The sequence below is a fragment of the Mustela nivalis genome (genome assembly GCF_964662115.1).
Source record: "Mustela nivalis genome assembly, chromosome: 15".
Classification (NCBI taxonomy): Eukaryota; Metazoa; Chordata; class Mammalia; order Carnivora; family Mustelidae; genus Mustela; species Mustela nivalis.
In genome coordinates this window covers 55,929,582-55,944,733 of record NC_139034.1, presented here as the reverse complement: position 1 = coordinate 55,944,733, position 15,152 = coordinate 55,929,582, and the positions used below count along the sequence as shown (strand labels likewise).

General features: G+C 42.9%; 2 long non-coding RNA genes across 3 annotated transcripts; both read right to left on the bottom strand.

The window, feature by feature from the left end:
- Window positions 1-1,784: 1,784 nt before the first annotated feature.
- LOC309848847 lies at window positions 1,785-14,785 on the bottom strand. 2 transcript variants are annotated; one of them, XR_014303329.1, is made up of 3 exons: window positions 14,699-14,785; window positions 5,070-5,232; window positions 1,785-2,013 (listed from the first exon to the last, which is right to left on the bottom strand). It is a non-coding gene; the product is annotated as an uncharacterized lncRNA (long non-coding RNA). The 2 variants fall into 2 exon arrangements; XR_014303330.1 differs by lacking the exon at window positions 14,699-14,785 and adding an exon at window positions 8,955-9,046.
- On the bottom strand, window positions 9,945-14,588 carry LOC309848846. Its single transcript, XR_014303328.1, has 2 exons — window positions 14,184-14,588; window positions 9,945-10,405 (listed from the first exon to the last, which is right to left on the bottom strand). It is a non-coding gene; the product is annotated as an uncharacterized lncRNA (long non-coding RNA).
- Window positions 14,786-15,152: the final 367 nt, after the last annotated feature.

Genomic DNA, 15,152 nt, shown 5'->3' with positions numbered 1-15,152 from the left:
CACATGCACACACACCCCTCTAAGGAGTAATCATTATTGATCACATTTTATAGATGAAGAAATTGAGGATTAGCAAGATGCTTTCTTGCTCAAAGAAAATTAGTGAGAACTGTTCTAGGATTCAAACCCAAGATTCAAAAGGGGCTCTTAATACCTAAGACAGATTGTTTCTACCCTTGGGCACCAACCTGCTTTTCAGACTGCAATTCTTTACTTGTCCTCTCCACAAAAATGTAACTGGCATATCCCTATCTTTGCATTCTCTTCCTCTCCATCTATACCCACTCCACTGGGACCCATCCTAAACCACTTGGGCCCACATAACTTCCTTTCCCTCCTGGACACTTCCTGTCACCGTTGTTCATTTGGTTAACCGTAAGTTTCTTGGTGGTGTGTCTTGCAATGTTGGCTTCCATTGCTATGACACTCCAGTCAGTCAGACAATATACATTAATATATATTGCCTCATCAACTACATCATGGGTAAAACAATTTCGCTTATGTTTTTAGACCCACATCTCAACTTTTTCAACTGCAACTCAATAATTTGCTCACAGCACATGTTAATCACGTAGGTGATGATATAATTTTGCTTAATGCCTACTATACATATAGCAACATAAGTTCTTTTTTTCTTTAAAATTTATTTTTATTTTTGTGGTTTATTGATAGGCATTTACGCATCTCCTTTACAGTAAACAGTCTAGCTTTTGATGCTGTTTATATTGCTTTTTTTTAGCTTTATTGAGGTTTACTAGACAAACAAAAATTGTATATGTTTGAGTAGACAATGTAATGTTTTGATAGACAGATAATTGTGAAATAATTACCACACTCAAGCTCAGTAACATATCTAGTTATCACCTCACACAGTAACATCTTTGTGTTTGTGTGGGAGAACAATCACCATCAACCCTCGGCAAATTTTGAGTACACAATCCAGTATTCTTAACTATAGCCACCTTGCTGTGCATTAGATCTCAAGAAATTACTTATCCCTTAGAGCTGAATCTTTGTGCCCTTTGACCAACATCTCCCCCTTTCTTCTAACAATCTATGCTCTTCACAGATGACTTGACTCCTTCCTCTGTGACCTAGTGTCTCCAGAAAATTTAAATTAGGAACTATAAATACTTCCTAAAAAGAAGGCACAAGGTAGGAACGTGTGGGTGGCTGAGTCCGTTAAGCATCTGTCTTCAGTTCAGGTCATGACTCCAGGGTCCTGGGATTGAGTCCCACATCGGAATCCCTGCTTCTCCCTCTTCCTCTGTCTGCCTCTCCCCCTGCTTGTGTGCGCATGTTCTCTCTCTGACAGATGAATAAATAAAACCTTAAAAAAAAAAAAAGAAGGCACATGGTGGAAAATATCCAAATAATATGTAATCCCACACCAAGCATACCAGATCTGTTTCAACATCCTCTAAATTTTATAATTAAAAACTATACTACTACTTTTGTGTCTTTCAATGTAGATATCCTTTATTCCCTAACATGAAAATAACCAATGATATGAACACTATTATAAGCATTAAAAGCTTAGCGGGGTGAAAAGAAATCACAGTACACATCCAGAGAAGTAAATATGCACTATTTTATCTCTTTTAAGTTTCCTTTGATTGGTTGTAATAAAATTTGGTATTTCAGAGGGAGAATCTCCTAAACAGCAATTCTAAATAATGATAAAGCAGTGTTTTGAAGGCGAATGAAAAAGCAGCTCTGTCCAGAAGATACAGTCTTTACAACTAGACTGAACACCCCTGGTAAATATTACATGAAAATGATTCCTTTTTTTCTGACTTTATTGGTATAATTGACAAGTACAGTTGTGTTTATTTAAAGTGTACAACATGGGGCACCTGGGTGGCTCAGTCAGTTAACGTGTGTCTTCTGCTCAGGACATGATCCCAGGGTCCTGGGATCGAGCCCTGCATTGGGGTCCCTGCTCAGCGGGGAGACTGCTTTTTCCTCTCCCTTTGCTGCTCCCCTTGCTTGTATCTCATTCTCTCTCTCTCTCTGTCAAATAAATAAAATCTTTAGAAAAAAAAGTGTAAAACATGATTTGATATACATATACGTTGTGAAATGATTATCATAATCAAACTAAATTAACACATCCAACCCCTTATGTAGTTACATTTGTGTTTATGTGTGTGTGTGTGTGTGTCCACTGAGAATGTTGAAAATCAGCTTTCTCAGCAAATTTCAAGTACATAATATAGTATCGTTAAGTATAGTCACCACATTGTACATTACCCTCAGAACTTACTCGTGACTAAAAGACTGTACCCTGTATCAACAACCCTGCATTTCCCACACCCCTCAATAATTGGCAACCCCCATTCTACTTTCTACAATTTCAACTCTTTTTCTCTTTCCATTCCACATATAAGTGATACCAGGCAGGATTTGATCTTCTATGTCTGGCTTATTTCATTTAGCATAGTGCCTTCCAGATTCATCCATGATGTCATGGATTTCCAAACATCAGGATTTCATCCTTTTTAATGGCTAGAAAATATTCCATTTTATATTACATTTTCTTTATCCATTCATCCATCAATGGACACTTAGATTGTTTCCATGTCTTGGCTACTGTGGATAATGCTGCAATAAACATGGGAATGCAGACATCTTTTGATGAAAGATAGATTTCATTTCCATTGGATATATACCCAGAAGTGGGATTGCTAGATGATACGGTGATCCAAATGGCTTGAGGAACCTCCATACTGTTTCCCACAGGGGATATACCAATTTACATTTCACCAGTGCACTAAGTATCTCTTTTTTCCACATCCTTGCTAACACTTATATCTTGTTTTTTGTTTTTTGTTTTTTGTTTTTAAATATAGCCATTCTAACAGGTATGTCATGATACCTCATTGTGGTTTTGATTTGCATTGACTAGTGATTATTGGTGTTCAATATCTTTTCAATCTGTTGGCCACTTTATATGTCTTCTTCAGCAAATGTTCTACTCAGGCCTTCTGCCCATTTTGAAATCAGATTATTTTATTTTTTTACTATTGAGTTATAGGAGTTCCTTACACATTTTGGATATTAACCCCTTATCTGATATATAGTTTTGGGCAAATATTTTCTCCCTTTCCATAGGTTCCCTCTTCATTTCTATTGACTATTTCTTTTGCTGTGCAGAAGCTTTCCATTTTGATGTAGGCCAACTTGTTTATTTTTGCTTCTGTTGCCTTTGCTTTGGGTGTCAAATATCTGTGTTCTTTTGTAGCTTACTGAGCTTCCTTCAGACAATTTGTTTGAATTCTTTAGCCAGCAATCTGTAGGTTTCTCTCGTTTGAGGTCAGTCCCTGAAAAGTTCTTGTGTTCATATGGCAAGGTCTTATTTCCTTCATTGTTCATGTTTTGTAGCCATGGGCTGTTGTCTGCATGTTTGTTGGAGCCATTACCTCTTCTCCACTTTATGGATTGGTTTTGGTAGGTGAAGACCTTTACCTACAGGTGAGAGTGAGGGAGCGGGCTGGGTGGTTTGTGGCAGTTGGTGACCTGGGAAAGAATCAGTCATGTAGTCTGCACAGATCTGGCAGCTAATGTCAGTGTTGGCAAGGGTCCTCAATACTTAAGACTGTGGGTGTCCACCAAAGTATCTAGGGCTGTTGAGAAAGCTGCTGGGGATCATCTGATCTCTTTTTCTCCCACAGCGGATGCCATGGCCCAGGGGAGGACCTTCAGATGCTGGGTCTGGCTCATGGACACCCTAGCAGTGGCGTTGGCATTAGTATCTGATGCCTGGTTCGCCGTGGAATACCCACAGAGCTGGGGTTCGGCATGCAAGTGCACACAGAACGCCGGCAACTCCAAGTTCTGGGGCACTCGTCAGCCTGCAGTAGTGGTAACTCCGGTGCCAAGACACGGGCACAGGCAGAGCAGCTATGGGGTCATTGTCTGGTGCACCTACACGCAAAGAGGCAGGGTCTGAAATAGGGGTGCATGTGCAGCAGCCATGACTCTGGGGTCCAACGTGTGCATGGGGTTTTGTGGGGCAACTCTGGCTGTAGAGTGACAAAACAGCAGTTCCTTCTGGAAGGAATACAGCAGCAACTCCTTCTCTGGAGAATTTTCAACAGTAGTGGTTTTTGGTTATCTCAGGGGCAAAAACTGCCAGTGTCCTTTGTAGAGGAGGCTACTAGGTCTGTGCCAACGAATACTACCAGGTTCTCCTCTGTGAAAGCTGTGGGGAGTGCGGCTGCCATGGGGGCTGTTGAGGTCCTCGGTGGCATGGTTGCCAGAGTCCTTGGGGCCAGCATGGCACCTGCTCTACAGTTCAGACTGATTATGCCTCTTTCTCTGTGCTCAGCCATCTCCAGAAATCTCAGCTAAGCTAATCTCCCATCCCAATCCTTTCTGTACAGTTATTACACCTTTTCTTCCTTGATTGTGTTGCTGTAAGTCTGAGTTGGATTCTTGAGCTCTACCAAGGCTATCATCTGTGGATAGCTGCTCAGTGTTGTTTGGGGGTGAGGGTCGGGGTGGGGGGAAGGCAGGGCAGGGAGAGGGGATGAAGCCTGGTATCTCCTACTCCATCTTGCTGACACCAACTACAAAAAGGTTTCTTTTGACACAATTTAATCTATTGATTGTTAAAGAAATTGTCCAGATAAAAGAGTGAATTAATCATGTCTTCCAATTACCACTGTTTCCTCATTGATTGATTCATCCACCCACCTGTACCTAATTTCCCCATCCCCACCACCATGGATGGACTTCGAGACTCGCTTTGTTTAAGTGGATTTCTTCGCCGCCACCCATCTGGTCTCCCTGCCTCCCTGCCTCGCTATTCAAATCAAACCTCCACAGAGCCCTTTCTTGTAGAAAGATCTTTCTAAAATATATGTCTGCAAATCTCGTCTCTTGACTTACAAACCTCCCATGATTTTTCCTAATCGTCCCCAAGTGTCTCAGAATAAAATTTAAACTCTTGAGAGTTGACACACAAAGCACTTTGCCATCTGATTCTTGCTTTTCTCTCGGGTCTCATCGCTCCACACTTAAATTGTTCCTCTTCATGCTTTGGCCTTTAATATTCCAAAGATTACCAGTTCAGGGGCACCTGGGTGGCTCAGTTGATAAGCCTCTGCCTTCCGCTCAGGTCATGATCCCAGGGTCTTGGGATCAAGTCCCCATCAGGCTCCTTGCTCAGCAAGCAGTCTGCTTCTCCTTCTGCCTGCCGCTCCCCTGCTTGTGCTTGCTCCTTTCTCTCTGATAAATAAATAAATAAATAAAATCTTTAAAAAAAAAAAGAAAGAAAAGAGTATCAAGTCTTTGTATGCCATTACCTTTCATGATGCCATCGTTAGAATCAAAATGCAGTACTAGATGTGAAGCGTAAAGCTCAATCCAATACTAGAGCCTGTAAGAGTTTTCAGAGGTGAGCGGATGAGCCCACCACCTGTGGTGGGGCTTGCTAAGGCTGCAGTTATCTGAGTCTGTTATTTCCCATGAAACTTATTCCCCCTCCATAAATCTTGTCCTTAGAAAAGAAAGGCGCCTGGCTCACAGCGAAGCGGAGAGCATGAAATCAACAAGCTCTTCAGGGATTTGCCCATCTCTACAGAACAAGGAACAAATTCCTACTGTTTGTCAGGTTTCTGTGAATTTATAAAAACAAGTTTCCCAGACATTAAGGTACAAAAACTCCAGTGCAGTGGTAGGAAAACATCACAGTACAAAAAGGCATTCAATTCTCTTGGAAACACTGTGCTTATTAAAGGCATAAACACTAGGTACAGAAAGTTCAGTAATCCTTTTCCTAAGGGCAATAATAGTTTTTACATTACAAAATCAAATGGTTGCTCTTTCTTTGAGAGCTGAAGAGAAAGTGCCAGTTTGGAGAGGAAACAAAGCGTAAGCAAGTCAAAGGCTTGCATCTGAATGGAACATCAGTCCTTTTCCACTTCCTCCAAGTGTTCTTACAGCATAGCTAGCTTTTCCTTTCTCTTCTCTCCTATATCTCGTATATCTTTACCATTGGTTGAGACTCGGACATCATCAGAGAAACCCATCCACTCCCTTAATCCCTGGTTACTTTGGTGATCCCTACATGTCGTAAAGGGACGCCAGACTCTGCACACGACTTAGCCCCACGCTGATGAACCTTTTCCACAGGGCCGGAGACCTCCCTTCAGGTTTTCAGGACAACTGCAATACTGATAAGCAGTTAAATTGCACCTGACAACTGCTTCCTCGGGAAAGAAAAGGGAAAGGAAGTAAACAGACCATGCTTTGAGTTACTTTATAGGTGACCTCCCGTACAAATAATACTCAAAAGCAGTTACTTTTGAAAGCAATGGATTACTGCCATCGTATTACAGCTTAGCACACTGAACCGAGAAATGAAGTGTTTTGCCCAAGCCCTTGCAGTAAGCTACAGAACCAGGATATAAAACTGATATTCAAAGAATATGTTCTTTCCCTTCCGTTCCAACTGCTTCCCAGAAACAGAGCATGGACCTGTTGTGATGCAGTTAATTTCTAGCAAACCAGAAATCTAAATATGGAAACTGATTCTTAGCAATTCTTATATCTTAAATAATGAGATGGATCATGCGGAGAATAGGGTCCATATCTCATGGTTTCCATTTCTACAAAGATACTGACCCTCTAAATTCTAGACCTCAGGGTTTTTAGGGTTTTTTTAGAGGTATTTATAACTCAACAAATGTCACCAGGACAAGTAGAGGCAATGATAAGAAGATATCAAGGTATGGAAAAGAGATTGCCTTAAAAGTAAAGCTACCCTTGCTTCTCCGTTGCACAATAACTTTAACTTCAAATTAAATCCTCTTTTTCCGCATTGCATTGTGATGAACAGTGAAATGCAAGGGAATTAGTCTGGTATTATCTCTACTGATATTGCAGGTTTGGACTATAATCCTTGGTAGCTTCCATCAAGAACTCAACAACTACCAATAACTTCAAAAGTCAGTATTTCATGGCACCAAAGTCCAATGTGTCACTGGCCTTCTGTTGTTGCTTAGATATTTCCCCCCAAATGGCCCTATCAGAACATTCGTCCATTCAACAGAGTATATGCCACACTATGCTAGGAAATATAAAATACACATACACTGGCCTATGCTTCAAAAATCCACCACTTCTTACATCTCCACTACTCTTACTACAACACAAGCATACATGGAACATGGTAACAGTCTTCTGCCTGGTCTCTAAATGGAAGGGGTGCCTGGGTGGCTCAGTCGGTTAAGCATCTGCCTTTGGCTCGCATCATGATCCCAGGGTCCTGGGATTGAGCCCTGCATCTGGCTCTGGGGATCCTACTTCCCCCTCTGCCTGCTGCTCTGCCTATTTGTGCTCTCTCTCTGTGTCAAATAAATAAATAAAACCAAGAAAGAAAGAAAGATAATGGAAATCAAACTATAGCATGCCCCTACTTATGCTCTTCCAATGAATGCCCATTGCCATTACAACAAAATCAAGGGCTCTTGATTTTGATACATTACCTGCATAATGTACCCTCTTCTCTGCTCCAGCCCCAGTGGAACTTTACCCTTTATGTTTATTTTGTCTGGCACGCTTTTGCCCCAAACACACACATCTCTGGGTTGCTCTTCCCTCATTCAGGTTCACCTGAAATGCTGCCTTCTCAGAGAGAATTCTCCTGAAGAGTCCATGTTAAAGTAAAATAAACTCTCTTCAATCTGCTCATCTTCAAATATTCTTTTGAGTATTTATCACTATATGATATCATTTTTTTCATTATTTAGTATTTATTTCCATCACTGGAATGTCAATCCCTCAAGAAGAGGGAATGCACTGATTTCATTTACTGCTCATCCCAGGGCCCACACAGAATCCGACTCTACCAGGTGCCCAAGAAATCACCTATTTACCATTTACAATTTTTTTTGTGTGTATACTCAGAGTCATCTAGCCATCACCATAGTTAATGTTAGAACATTTTCATCATTCCCAAAAGAAATTCTATACCCATTGGCCATCGTTCCCCATGGTTCTTCTTCCCCAACCATAAACTTTAAAAACAAAAACAAGGATATGGAGAAACTAAGAAAAGTAATGTGTAGGGGGAACAAAAGGTAGAAGCTAAAGGAAGAAATAGCAACTGCCAGGGAGAGGTAGAAAAACACAAGCTGATCCATATGTGGATGGAGATAAATAAATGGTCATGCTGTTCCCTCCAAACCCGTATTGCAGCAAGCCTCCTTGTGATGCCAGATCCGGCATAGGCTCTCTTCTCTAAACGATAGTCCTGCTCTTCTAAGAAGGGAAACACAGACATAGCAGTTAAGATAGCAAGACCTGTTTAGATACAACATGCCAGAATGTGATAAAAAAAGAAACAAAATCACCACACTGTTGATCACAATTCTGTTGATTAGAGCCACAGAATATTCCATAACTTAAGAAGTTACTGAGATGGCAACATTTGAAAAATGGGTTGGTTCCCCCCCCCCACCCCGCCCACAACCCAAAAGTAACTTCCATTCCTGATTTTCTGCACTGTTAAAGTGAATTATACAACACTTTCCATCATACTGGCAAGAATAATGTCTTCTACACAAGTCAAACATCTGAGAAGCCTTCTTCCTTTTACACCATCTTCTCCCACATCTGACTAATCATTTCAGAAGGTCACTGTTGGACAAAGGGTTATGGAATACTGTTCTGGCATCTTGGCCTCCCATCCTCACATGTGTGGGGAACACGTTGAAGTTAATGTGAGCCCGCCCAAGTTGAAAGTGATGACTCAAATTTTGCCAGCTGCATTCAAGCTCTCCTTCATCTAAACTTTTACCATTTCAAGACCACAGGCCTCTAACTCGTTGGAGTGAAGAAAAACACCTAGGAAGTCAACTTTCCCCGGGCCTGACCTTCTCAGGTTTCAAGATACTCGCCACCAGCTCAAAAGGAAGAGATGTTTAGGTAAAGCTGGAAAAACCTACCCAATCCCATCGACGTGCATGTAGGGTACCAGTTAGTAAGGAGGGCTCCCTGAAAGCCTGTGTTGCCAGGTGGTTAATCAATACAAACAAACAAGGGTAACTGCAGAGAAGCCAAGTCAGAACATGACTTCTCGAACAGGTAAATCAATAAAATGCCAGTTAGTGAGGTAAGAAGAATGGGATTAAACACGCAAAGTTTACTTGCATTTTTTTTTGAAGAAGAAGAAGTAATTACACAAAGACAGGTGCAGTGAGAAGTCACTGGGGTAGAAAATGGGAGTCTAGGAAGATGAGGGGAAGTTTGTTTTCAAGGTGGAGTTAAGAGGAAAGGGTTGAACCATTGACACAGTCATCCATGTATTTGTTCCCCTGCCGTTTGCTCTGTGGAAATGGCCGGAGGCCCTTGGTACACAAACCAGCTATTTGTAGAAAACCGTACTTTGGAGGCCAAAGCAGATTTCTCACAGCTTCCTACAAGGCGCCAGGACAACAGATTTGTGAACAAACAAAATGTTGCTTGGGTTACTACATGCAAACTGGAAGGTTCGCTGCGGTATGCAATGTTGCTGCCATAGACAGCTCCCCATTGGCTGCTGGGGAGAAACCCATCCCCCAGGCGGTTGGGTATTCAAGACTCTCCCGAGTCACACCCCAACACCTTTTCCAGAGGTAACCACTGCTACTCCCTGGTGCAAAACAAATCGCTAGAGTCTGTCCAGACTTGTGAGTTCGCTATCAACCCCCCCAATCTCAAGACACACATGGTACTTGCCATGCAGAATGTCTTCCTTGCATCTCTCTGTCTTTCCAAACCAGCTCCTTCATGGGACTTCCTAGCTCACTACAGCTTAAAGGGATCTGTCTCTCTTCCTAGAGCTTCTAATACACCTTTCTGTGGTCTGGCAAGGGCATGCCTCTAGGGTTCATTGTATCACTATGTGTCTTACCTTTTGGACCCAGCTATCAACTTCTTAAAGACAGAGACCAAGAATCATTCATTCTTGTTTTTATTCCCTTACAGAGTAAGGGCCTAACACATAGTTGTGTTCAACAAATATTTGGGGAGAGCTTTGGAAAAAGAAAAGACCCTGTTTTGGGGGACCAAGCAGCTCCTCTAATGATTGAGGCACAGTGACTGATCCTGCCCGTCTACCCCGGGAGGCTCTCCTTCCCCACCCCCTCCCCACTGGTGGTCAGTGAGCCAGGCTGATGCAGCTCAGCCATCTTCAACAGTTGGCTTCCAAGGTCAGTTTAATGGCTACCATCCCAGCCAGTAGAAACCGAAGAAAAAGTGGAGATCCAGTGCCAGAGACTTTCCCTCAGGAAATGAGTGAGAAGTTGCACACATAAATTTTAAGTACATTTCTTTGCCTAAAACCTAGCAGCCAACTTTGCCAGGAGCTTCGGTCCTGAGCCGGACGGCCAGCCACGTCCCAGTTGCCAGTCTGTCTCTGGAAAAGAAGGGGAGAAGAGGTTTCCATGGAAGAGCAGCAGCCTCCACACAGATACTCTGGCTGCCTCTCCCCTCTGCACACTAGTGAACTTTTTATCCAATGACAAAGCATGTCCTCTACGCTGAAATCCAGCTTTCTGTGAAATGCCAACCTCCTGTCATCCAGGGATAGATCTCAACTCTCCCTGTCCAGATTTCACCAGAGAGTGACCCAGAATCACATTTTGGGACTATGTACCAACCACGAGTAGTTCTCCCTCTCTCTACCCTCTTGTAGAAGATGAAACCCTGTCCCTTAAACTCTCCATTGGGAGTCCAGGGAAAGATGGCGCCCACCCACCGGCTCACCTTGCATCTGCTCTCTAATTAAGGCTCTGGCATGAGGGAGGACTCTGCCTGCTACTGGCTAGCAGAGAGATTGGAGGGTCCACTCATATCACCAGAGCCACGCGTACCTCCTAAGATTTGTGATAAACATGCCTAAAGCAGTGGCTCCAGCCCACTTCCGGATATTTAGAAACTATCCCCCATAACACCTCATTTTAATTCATTTATTGGTCATATATTATGAGCAAAGCATTGTGTAGACCCTGAGATATTTTTACAGCCACAGTTCAAGCCCTGAAGTTGTTTAGAATCCCCTGAAGAAGACAGGTATGAGCGGCTAACTCTATTACCAAACACCATGGAGCAAGTCTAGCTAGAGGTACGTACGAGCAAAGTGCTGTGAGACCGTGGCCATAAGAGTCATCAGTTCCAACAGACGGCCAAACTAGACTTCGGAATATATTTAGTTATGGGGCGCCCGGCTGGATCAGTCAATGAAGCATCTGCCTTTGACTCAAGTCTTGGTCCCGGGGTCCTGGGATTGAGCCTCGTGTCTGGGTCCCTGCTCAGTGAGGAGCCCACTTCTCCCTCTCCTGCTGCCTGCTGCTCCCCTCTGCTTGTGCTCTCTTGCTCTCTCTCTCTGTCAAATAAAGAAATACAATCTTTTAAAAAATATATTTAGATAAAGAGTTTTCCTGGGGGAACTGGCCCTAGAACAGGGCCTCCGGGGATGAGTAGAATGTTACCAAGTGGCAGAGAAAGAGGGCGACACGCCAGGAGGAGCACGTTCCAAGGCACAGGGATACAAGAGTGGAACGGCCAGCGCTGTTTGCCCCATGGGGCTGGAAAGGCACAGAGAAAACGTGAGCATGAGGCAGGTATGCAGGGATGGCTCGGGAGGCTGCAAACCTGAGCCAGCAAGACTAGCAGAGACCAGGGATTTCTGAGAAGTGCGGCAGCTTGATTGATATCCAGGGGGAAGGAAGACAATTCTGCTGCCTGTGGCAAGAGGAGGTATCAAGGTGAGGAAAATCAGCGCTATTCATAAGAACTAATGTTTTATTGAGCACTAACTACCCAAGCCATATGCTAAGTACTTCACTTTCCTGCTCCTACTGAGAAAGCGAGTCCTATTACTTTCCCAACACCATAGCTGGGCAGTAACCGCAGTCGGACACCAAGTGCAAAGGCAGGTTTTCCCCAAGTCTGTTCTCACTGCAGATCCTGAGCGCTTTTGCCAGGGTAACAGTGGCCCTCAGTCCTGTCGATGTGACAGAAGTCCATCTTGGGGACACAGAGGGACTGTACGAGGATATCAGGGGCGGGGGTAGAGGGAATCAAAAGCAGAATCAGGATTGAAGGCGTACGAGACTGGAAGAGGGAGGAATGAGAAACTCTGTTTAGACTCATAGAGTTCTGAGTGGCTAAAAGGAAAAATTACCGAGACCACAAAAGACCCCTCAGAATTAGGGCCGGGAAGTAAGGAAAAACTGGCACAGGGCGTCAAGTTACGGCATTCATATTTGTTGATCCCATGTACCAGAAAATCGAATAGCCTGTGAACAAACCAGCCCCAGAAAGCAAGCGGCTGCCTGGGTGAACTCGAATGCACTGATTTGGAAGAAAAATTCAACTTGATTGACTGGCCTGCATTATACTGATAGCAGTAAATCCCTTTGGCCAAACAGAACTTGAGTCAACCTTAAAGGTATGCTCTGTGTTATCTCTTTGCATACCAAAATATTCATATATCTTGGGAAAGTATAAAAAATTATGTTTTTCCTTTCAAGGAGTGGAATGTAAAATACCCACCAAATCCTCCTGGATGGCGCCTGGGTGAGTGTACTCCTTGTTATTTCATTTAAGCTGCTAAATATCTACTAGAGTCAAATTATGGGCTCTTTGCATGTGGCGTTTCCACTTGTAGCTTCCTGAGCACTGAGGCTGAGCCCTCTGTCTTGTGAGGCTCATGAGCCTCACGACCGGATTGCCTAGCAAGGGGCCAACGGCCCCAACAAGAGACTGTTTCCTCGATGCCCTACAGGAGAGGGATTTGCAGAACCAAACATGTAGTCCAGACCTTGGATGGACATGACAGACCAAAGCCATTCGCTGACATGAGACTTTCTTTGGAAAACCTCAAGATACTGTCAATTAAAACGCTCTAGGGACCTAGCTGTTTTACAAAGCAGGGATGACTCCTTTCTCTGTGAGTTCTTTCCACGCACCCACGGTGTGGATTTCAAGTTTTCCAGATGGGCTACCTTTGCCCTTTGCTGAACAACGAATGGAAGTGGAAAGTGGGTTATAACCCAATGCACCCCCCCCCCAAAAAAAATCCCTCTTCCCTTTATTCAGTGGTACGAACTTTCTCCCCACCCATCAGGAACAAACGAACAAATGCAAGTAAGACATTAAGATCCGCAGCTTTATCAAAGCACGAGCTGTCAGGTTACAGGGGAGGATATTTGCCAAATCCGAACACATAAACTTTTAGTATAGAAACCAGAATATGAATTAAGCTCATATCACTCAAAAAGAGCTGAATGCATCTGAAACCAAAGTACACTGTCAGCCACCTCCACTGGCTCCGGGCGCTGATGCCTTGATTAGCTATGCAAGAAGCTACCTGCTATTTTAGAATTATATGAAGTCACCTCAGGGTATCTACAAGCTTCTCACGCACAAGATACTGACTTTTTTTCCTCCTTCTTCTTGGCTTAAAGCACCGTCGTTGCTACATCCAAGTAAGTACTATATCATGGATTGTTATTGCATAAGCTGTCATTAAGACAGCCTGCGCTCTCCCAGAAGAATCGCTCTGCAAACAATAATGGTTTGTTGCTAAACCCCCCCTAAGACTCAAAGACACCTACCATTTTTTTTTCAGGTAGTCAGTGTTCCCCGAAAAGATTAGGGAGCTGAAAGCTTAATTTTGAAAGGGGATTTTATTTTTATTTTTTTTTTTTTAGTAATAGTAGAGAACATTCCCTCCACCCTATTTTTTAACCATAAATTACCTTCTCTCCTGAAATAGTAACTAAACTTATAGGAACAAAGGAAGAGCTCACAGGATCGGTATCTAACGAACGAAGCTGCCAGTGTACATAGCATTACACGTACCATGCCATTCGACGTGTTTCTACCTGAGGTACATAGATCTTGTTTTGATACTGGGTTGTTTAAAAACATTTTTAGGTGAAAATGCAATCATGAAAGCGAGGGATTGACAGCTTGGCCATCAAAAGCCAAGGATAATAAAGGCTTTTGTACATCTTCCTAAATAAATAACATGAACGCAGTTAACCTTTGACCTGCACTGCCCTGAGTTGCCCAGCCGCGGGCTTCTGTCCCGAGGAGGGTGTGTTACCAATTTTGCCAAACCAAGCTGTGCCCACGAGCGCCGAGCACTCACTGTGCTTTAGACCGAAACCACCTTAATCACTCACCTTTCCTCTTGCCAGATTTCCAGAGTGTAACCAGGTAAACGGTTCTGAGATTTTTTTTAAACTTAATGTTTCCCACAAAACTTGAGTATTTCATTTTAATAAAGAAAAGCACGAGATTTCTGCACCCGCTGTTAGCCCCGAGGCGTTTCCCAGCTCTGTGTCCCGGTCTCCTCACCAAGGTAGTGATCTGAGTCTGAGCACCCACGGGCCGTAAACCCAGATTCTAGTCGCTTCCCACTAGACCCCCGTGCTTTCTCCGCACCGCTGTTGAGCACGTACGGCCTATAAGTCCAATGTTCCTCGAGGCCCTCATAAAACTTCCCCCACCACACATGCAATTATTAAGCATGCAATTTATGTTTCTAGGTGCACACATTTCTCGTGCAAATCTGTTTGACCTGAAGTAACCAAACGCACCTTAGAAACATGACTCTCCCGCTTACTCAACAGATCCTCCGCAAATGTCATCAACCAGTCTCCTTCCCCCCAACTTCAAATCACCATGGCTTACTTACACATATCTGAAACCAAGGCTAACCGCTCAAGGCCTATCACGGACCAACCGAACCACAGCTGGGCAACAGGCTTAGCTTCTGTCTCTGTGGCTTATACAAGTAAAGACGGCAACTAAAATCCAAGCGTTCCACTCCTGTGATGGGAAGGCTGCTTCATGGTCCTGACCTAGGCTGTCCTGATTACATATGCAGCAAAAAAAAGGGGGGGGATCTGAAATAGTTATTGAGATATATATTATATATATATATAATATATAACCGGTATATATACCAGAATATATATATGTATGTATGAAAATATAAATATATATTTATATTTATATATTTGTGAAACTTCACAAATATATAATTTATATATTTTTATATGAATTTATATATTATAAATTATACAAATTTATATATTTGTGAAGTTTCACAAATATATAAATATAAATATATTTAATATATAAATATA